Here is an 8245-nt window from a genome sequence, read left to right as displayed (position 1 = left end):
TCCCCTGTTTAATCAGTTTTGCAGCAAATATTTGTCTATTGAAAAAAGATCACAGTATGTTTGGGATGAGCAGATCTCTACATCTTGTTTATGGTAAGGATTTTAGGAGCTTATTGACAAAGACATTTTCCATACGAACACATTTTGGTTTTCCTACAAGTCTTGATGTTCCCCGTATTACCGCATACTGTACTAGCAGCATTGTCCTTTCCATTGCTGTGTGTTGAGCCTTCACTATTGATTATTCCTCGAAGCAGTTGTACTCAACTGTCAAGAGTAAGGAACCTCTTCCTCACTGAGGAATTGACCCAGCACAGTGAAGGTGTCAGGTGGAAACATTTAAACTGCAGGGTGGATGAGTTTAGTGGAAAGTGCTTTTGTGTTTTAATGATAGTATTGCTGAGGGACAAAGTCACTTGGCAGTGGGAAAAAATCCTAATAGGCGAATGCTCCATCCATGTCTCTACATGGTTTCACGTGCCTTTCTTCCTAAAGGGACGTGTAATCCTTTGAAGGAAGTCCCATTTTAGAAACTGTTTTCTTTTAATAGAGTAGGATGGAAAGTGGTTTTCCTACCATGGAAACATCAATGCATCAGCAAAAATGCAAAAATATTTGATTCAGAAATTATGCTAGTGTCCTGCATACTCTCATTCTTGCAGACCAAGTCATCTGCTCTGGCTCCACAGAAGGGCAGTGTGCTATGCAACATGAAGCTCAGCAAAACACCCTCGTCCAAAAAATAATGAAGACATAACTAAACCCAAGGGCACTGTGGTAAGACAACTCATAAAATTATTGTGAGGGGCCAACTATGTCAGATTTTGGGTGGGATTTTTTTTTGGGACCCATTTCAAGTATTTTTCTTGAAAGACTATATAGAAATTTCCTTGGAAAAACCATTTCAGTCTGGAGTTTTTCCACTAATCTGAATCTTATTATATTTATCTATCTAGCTATCTTTTAACCATGGCAGACTTTGATGGCAATACTTCAGTTTTGAAGAAATACTTGAGTTCACTGAGTTGAGCCAGGAGGTAAGCCTTGGGGCCTGAATGTACCGATTAGTAAACAGAGTGGTGGGATGGGCGTAAAACGATTGAAAGATTCTGTGTCCTGATGAAACATAGGAACAAGAGGAGAGAGACAACAAGAATATAAAAAAAATGAAAGCGAGAAAGCAAAACAAAGTGAAAGAAGTAAAATCAGATATGGAGACAGGAAAATGGCGAGAGAGAGGAAGAAAATTAAAAATAATCTCAGGAGAAGGTGTTCCATAATGGAAAACCTCTTAGGTATACCATGTGTGTTATGATCAGCTAAAGAAATCAGCGCTTCTGTACCAGCAATTTATGGATAGGTTCAGAAATAAAGATGAAAAGCACAAGGCTGAATCTTTGAAAACTCTGTTCATATTAAAGGAACCCTTTAACAAGTTTGTTCTTCCTGTATTGCGCCTAACAGGTTATATAACTTTACATTTAATGGATATTCTCAACTGGGGTCCTATTTTTGAACTAGAGGGAATGCTGTTAGTATGCTAATCAGTTCTGCAGAGAAAATTGGCTATAAGAGTGGGGGACTAGGGAAAGGTACAATAGGGGAACATTTTTTAATTAGCACACTATGAAGTCTATTCTCCCCTTGATGCCTGTGCATATCCCCTATTGACATTAATTTCAGCCACACAACTGCTATTAAAAATCAATGGGGGTTGCATGACTAAGTCTTTATGCAATCTTTGAACATATTAACCGCAAGCGATGATGGTCATTCTGTAATGCACCGTTCGAAAGTACTGATAGATTGCAAAGAACATCCTTATGCTATTGGGCCTGGATATTAAGTTGCTTACCTCCTATTAGAAATTCTTGTTTGAAGGTACGTCAGTTATATGCAGCATACTTGTGTCAGCTTTACTTCTGTTTCGAGCAACTTTTTGTTTCCAAGGCAAACACCAGTTGGGTTTAGCACTCGGACAAACTTGGCCATCAAGTTCAGTGACATTCACATTATCCTGCAGATTACCTATACACGTTCATTGCTGCAGCCTGGAATCCTTGGGAGACTAGGTCCAGCAAACAATCTTGATGCTTTAATTCCCCCCACGCTTCTCAGGTTCAGAAGTCTTAATGAACTTTAACCGAAGTCAATGGAGAAAATAATTAAAGCACTAAGAAACAGGGTGTTTTGGGAATCGCAACATAAATCCAAACATGATATGTCCAATTACAGTGGCTTGGTGTGTGGATGTTTTATCACTTAATACCATACTCCCTTCCCTCTTCTCTTCTCCTTCATCAGTCTCCAATACCTTTAGGAATAACTTTAAAAAAAAATGCTTGTTTCAGTGTTTTGGAAGTCATTGCATAAACCCCTGACTTCAATCTCCCATATTCTCCCTCGTTAATATTAACCATTATATCTAGATTTTTTCTGATGCCCCCCTCAGATTATCAGACATATTTTATTTACTGTGATGTGGCCAGGATTACATCCTATGAATTAAAAAAAAAAATAATTAAGAATTGACATGGACTCCTATACTAGTGCAACATTCTTAATGCAGCCATGTCCCTTTATAATATACTGGGCCAGATTTTCAAAACAGCTCAGCACACGGTGATTTCCTCTCTTGCAAAACCCTGACTTTCAATTTCCTACATTTTATATAGATCTTTTGAATTTATCCTGGGAACTAAAAGGGCTCAGAGGGGCATATTTTCACGTGCTCCGAGGTGGGGATGGGGGTGGGGGGCATGCTTTAATTAGAGCAGCTCTTGGGAGCCACTAATTAAATCTCCTACAGTGTCTCATGTATTCAGCACCTTGCACTTCAAAATGGTGGCAGGCAGGGGCACTTTACCTAAACCTCGTTTCACAAGCTTTAGTTAAAAGTGCCCCCACTGCCATTTTGAAGTGTGGGGGTGCCGAATACATGGAGATACCAAGGCTGCTGGAGTGTTCCAGTTAGCAGGCTTCAGCAGACTCTATATTTCCAGTTGAATTTGTCTTCAGTGTCCAGCCATTAGATCTTATAACTTTTGCTTCCTAGACTGAGAAGTCTATCAAGTTTTGTTGCAAGTCCAGGTACTTTCAGACTGTGACTAAGTCACACCTTAACCTCTGATAAACTAGTTTAAATTCCTTCTGTAGGTTTTCCAATCTTTGACTGATTTTTATAGCTTTCCTCTAAACCGTCTCAAGCTTTGCAACATCATCCTTGAACTGCAGACATCACAAGTAGACACAGCGTCATGCAATAGCTGCACTACTGCCAATTAAAAATTATTGAAATTAACCTCTCAACTGCAACTCGAGACTTCCTGATTTACACATCTTAGAATCATACTAGCCCTTTTGGCCACAGACTTGCACCGGCAGCTCATATTTATTCACAGTGTATGTGTCTACATAAAGATGTCTACTGCAGAGCCACCTAATTAGCACTGCAGTAAAGTTTCTGCGTCTACACATGCAGTGCTATTAGGATGGAGCAAACCAATTAACTCCGCTGCAGGTTAGTACTTGTAAATACAAGTACTATCCTATCATGGAGTTATTTCCTCTGCTGCAATGCATGTGTAGAGGCTGATGGGGCTGGTTGGGGGATGGGTGCGCTTCAGTGCAGGGACTGCCTGCTGGCTAGCCCCACGTTGGAGCACCCTTGTGCCCCAGCCAGCCCCTGTGCAGTACGTTGATCTGCGTCAAAGCAGTGCTGTGTCAGCGGGCTGACCCCCTGCCAGCCAGGGCTGCTCTGACCCAGCTCAACATGCTGTGGTTCCAGGAGCACTTGCAAATGAGACACCTGGGTACAATAAACTCTGGCATGATATGCACTGGAGTTTATTGCTTCACATTAACTGCACATGTAGATGATTACTGTGACCTTCAATTCTGTTTCAGAACACCTGTTACTGGGACAGAGTCCGCCATTTGAAAATGTGGCTGACATTTTTATTCCAACATACAGCTTTACTTTTGGTTTCATTAAAATGCTTGGCCTAAGAAGCTACCATTTCTTCAACTTGGGATCATCCAAAACTTTTTACCAACCTTTCCTTGAGGAACCTTATTAGGAAAAGCACCATCTGAATGATGAGTCCAAATGTACCATTTCATTTTGACACACACAAAGTTATCCAGCGTCTTTTGCATCATCCTATTTTCTTAACCAAAATGTCCTGTTGTTCCAAATCGAATTATTTATAGAAGTCTATTACATCAGTGGTACCTTTTATCAACCAAATTTGTAACCTCAAAAATATTATGTTACAATATATTTCTTATAAACCCATGCTTACTGGCATTCATTCTAGTTCTCTTTTTAATAATAGGTTAATGCAATTCTATATCGACTATTCTGTTGTTTTGCCTTGAATTGATGTCAGACTGATGGAACAGTAATTACCAGCATTGTCTATTTTTCTCTTTTAAATACTGAAACAACATTTACTTTCTTCTCGTCTTCTGGAACTTCCCTAGTGTTTGAAGAGTCATTTAAAAATCAACATTAACAGCTGGAGGAACTCAAGCAGAGTATACAATCTTATTGGGTACTTTAAGGCTTGGCAAACTTGTGCTGGACTGTTCAGGGCATTGCTTTCAGCTCTCTCAGTATCACAGACTTACAGCAGCATTACAAAAACAAAACAAAAAACCCCAAAACCCAACTTTGGCTGGTTAAGCCAATCTTCTATTATAAAATAAAGCAAGAAGGAAGAAGATAAACAACACAGGGAAGGAAAAAAGACAATGGAAGTAAATGTGACATCAAAACTCAACAGCTCATATTTTAGTTGTAGTTTGGTAGTCCCTACCAAACCACTAGGGGTGAAAAAGTCATTCTTCCCCCTTTTAACAGTCTGGTTAAGTCTCCTTTCAGAACCTTAACAATGAAAATCTGATCTTATTATGGTAGATTTCTGGGACAGCAGCACATGGTAGCCATTACGATGACAAGCATCTGGGGTCATATTTAGAAAAACCATTATGCAGAAAGGAATATTAAAAGTGTCTGTTTTCCATGAGAGGGCCCTAACCATCAGATTACAGGGTCATGCTTTCTCTTGCTTCCGCTTTCTGGCCCAGTGAATCCTGAATTATTTTCTTCATGGTAGCATGAATTCAAAAGGAAAGGCACAGAATGGCCTCTAGCTTACTGATTAGGGTATTTTCTCAGGAGATAAGAAATGTGGATTTGAGTTCCCCCCAAGTAAGTACTCTTCTAGAAACTTGCCTTTGATCTCCCTAGGCCACGCGCATCTCCACTGGGACAAAGGCAAAGTGGTAATGAGAGGTGTGAATAACTCCTTTTATCATTATTTTGTCAACCAATGAAGTCCAATTTCCAGGCCAACAATGTTGGTCCATTACTTTCCAATTCAATTCTTTTATTAAAAAAAAAACAACCCAACAAAAAACCAGTCATGATCTTAACATTGTGTGGTCTCAGTACCACATATCACAGTGCACAGGTCAATATGGTATCTAAGTCAACCCCATTTTTCTGATCCAAAAAGTTAGAAATTTTGTAGATCCCATGTATAAATTAAATTAACTTTTTGGATTAGAAAGATGGGGTCAACATATATTGGCCCCTGAACACCTCACTGCATGCCAGGCACCCAGGGGGTGGACATGTGCCATAGCACTGTTCACAGGGGATGGGGCCAGGCTTGGCACTTGGCTGGTGTTGCCCAGGCAGCGCTGCCTTCATGGGATGGGGCTGCACCAGCCAAGTGCCAGCTTGACTTATACACCATGAAATACAGCAGATTTTTTTGCACAGTCCGATTAAGATGGTCTCCTTGAAGGGAAAACAGAAAAATCAACATGTATTGTTACTGGTAATTGTATAAATTCATGAGCTTTCATTTCCTTTCCAACAATTTAGCTCACGACTGGGGTTGGTCTGTCAGACATCACTTAGTGCAACATATCCTCTTTGGGTTAATGGTAATGTCCTCTCTTAACATAAAGATAATTTTAATCTATGAAAAGGTACAAGATGAAGATAGATCTTTGTCTATTAAATTTCAGCATGACAGTCCATTAAGTATCTACTAAGTACTGCTAAATTAAAATGAAACACTGATAAAAGTACATATGACAGCCTACTGTATATTAAATGGATTCATTATACTGATCTAATGAATTCCAAATGGTTTCAGAAACTCATGCAATGTTTTCAAAAAGCGAACACGTTAAATTAAGATATAGAATTAGATAGAATTTATGTTGGCATCTGACAATTTTTTTCAATATATCACAGCAACCTCTAGACCTTAAATGTCTGTTTACCTACATTTTTGAAGTATTATTAAAAATCAGCTGCTCATATAAGGAGTGTTTGAGAGAATACTCCACATTAAATCAGGGAAACTAAGGAGGATAAGAGTAAAGTATCTGAAATAGATCAGCTTGAAAAAACAAAATCTCTCTGATAAAAATGGACCTGAGAGTATATGTTTTCAATTTAAAAACTTGACTAATTAGACATTAAAAATACCCACTATTACTATGGATTATGTTATAAATAAATATTCATGAGGCAGAGCCTTGATGCCACAGTAACCAGTTTTTAGTGCATTATACCTGAAAGATTGCCATAAATTAAATTTTGTTCAATAGATTTTACTACTGAGCTAAACTATTTAAAATTCTCCATGAAATCTGCAAGTGCTTTTAAAATTTATGGACAATAGCATACAAAGACACAGGAAGATAAAAAAAAAAGTGTAACTTAGCACAAAGTGTTATTACTAATAACACTGCAATCAATCACCTTTATCTACTCAAATGTCCCAAGATTAAATCTAAAAAAACCCCCTAGTTAAAAATAAAGTTTGTGGTATTGGACTTAACATTATGGTTGGGACTTCCAAGAGAGATCATAGAAATAGTTTCCTGTGTATACAACTTCTTTAGCTCCTCTGAAAATAGCAGACCATACAGAAAACAAGTGGAAATGTAATAGCAACTCGCTCCCCTGCAGAAAGGCCCAGCCCAGCCAGCATGCAGCTTCTGGGTAGGGCTGCTGCTGCCACTGCTGCAGCCATCAGGGGACCTGCTTGGCTTCCCTAGCATCCCACTCACTGTGGGCACCAGATAGGGAAGTGACAGAGGCAGAGAGGGAGCTGCAACTGAGTGGGAGTGCAGAGCATGGCCCTGGCAGTAGCCTGGAACCCATGCCCAGGGGGTGGTGATAGCATAGATCTCGGGTGGGCAGGGTGTGGGTGTGAGCGAGGGTGGGGGGGACCCCCCTACATACTGCCCTCCATGGCGCACAGCCCCCACCAGTGGCAGCAGCAACATCAGGTGGCAGGGGTGCTTGGGGCGCTTGTGCCTGGTGCGGGTGCTGCCACTGGTAGCACACAGCTCTGGCCAGCACTGCACATGGGGGTGAAAAGCACAGCCTAGCTCCATCGCATGGGGCTCCAGCTCCCAGCACTACACGCAGCTGGAAGAAGCCCTGCATGATGGAGCCAGCTACCTTCATAACTCCCTGCCATGCAGGTCCTAGGACCCACAGGGAAGTAGGGGACAGGGCTTCCCCATGCTCTGCACTCAGCCCCCACCAGCAATAGCAGCAGCAGGTGGGGGCTATGTGCCTGGGGGGGCAGAGTGTGGGGGTTCCTTATACCCACCTCCCCCACACACCCTATCCTGCCCCCACAACCCCCCCATATACACACACCCCTTCAACATACTCTATTGCCCCCCACTCACAGCCACACTCTCCCAACCCCCACCTCTCTTCAGAAAGCCCAGGCATCGGCACAGCTCCTCCCACGCTGGCTTTCTGGCACAAAGACCTTCCTCAGCCCCACCAAGATCAGTTTGCGAGGACTGTGACTGTACAAAGTTTCCCCTGCTGCAGCCAGTATGTGGCAGGGCTCGTGGCCAACACCAGCCCTGGGTGCAGGGGACTGGACCTTGCTGCTGCCCCCTGGGGAGTGGGGACGTGTGACGCTGTCCCCCGGCCCCTTTTGGGGTGCAAAGGTAAGGCAGCACTGGGGTAACGCTGGACAGGAGGGCGGGAGGAGGGAACTGAGGCAGGGGAGGTCTTGGTGGGGTGGATCAGGAGGGAGGCTGGATCTGGGGGTGACTCCAGGTGCTGGATCTGGGTTGGGGGGCATGGAGGCAGCCTAAATGGGGGCTGGCCAGGGATTACCCTGGATAAAGTGAAGGGACACTTGGGGGGCAGGATGCAGCTACTGGGGTTCCTTCCAGCTCCCTGAGG

This window comes from Gavialis gangeticus, unplaced genomic scaffold (assembly GCF_001723915.1).
Source record: "Gavialis gangeticus isolate Ggan-Ray unplaced genomic scaffold, GavGan_comp1, whole genome shotgun sequence".
Taxonomy (NCBI): Eukaryota; Metazoa; Chordata; order Crocodylia; family Gavialidae; genus Gavialis; species Gavialis gangeticus.
The sequence above is the reverse complement of the archived record's forward strand: the minus strand, read 5'-3'. Positions refer to the sequence as shown.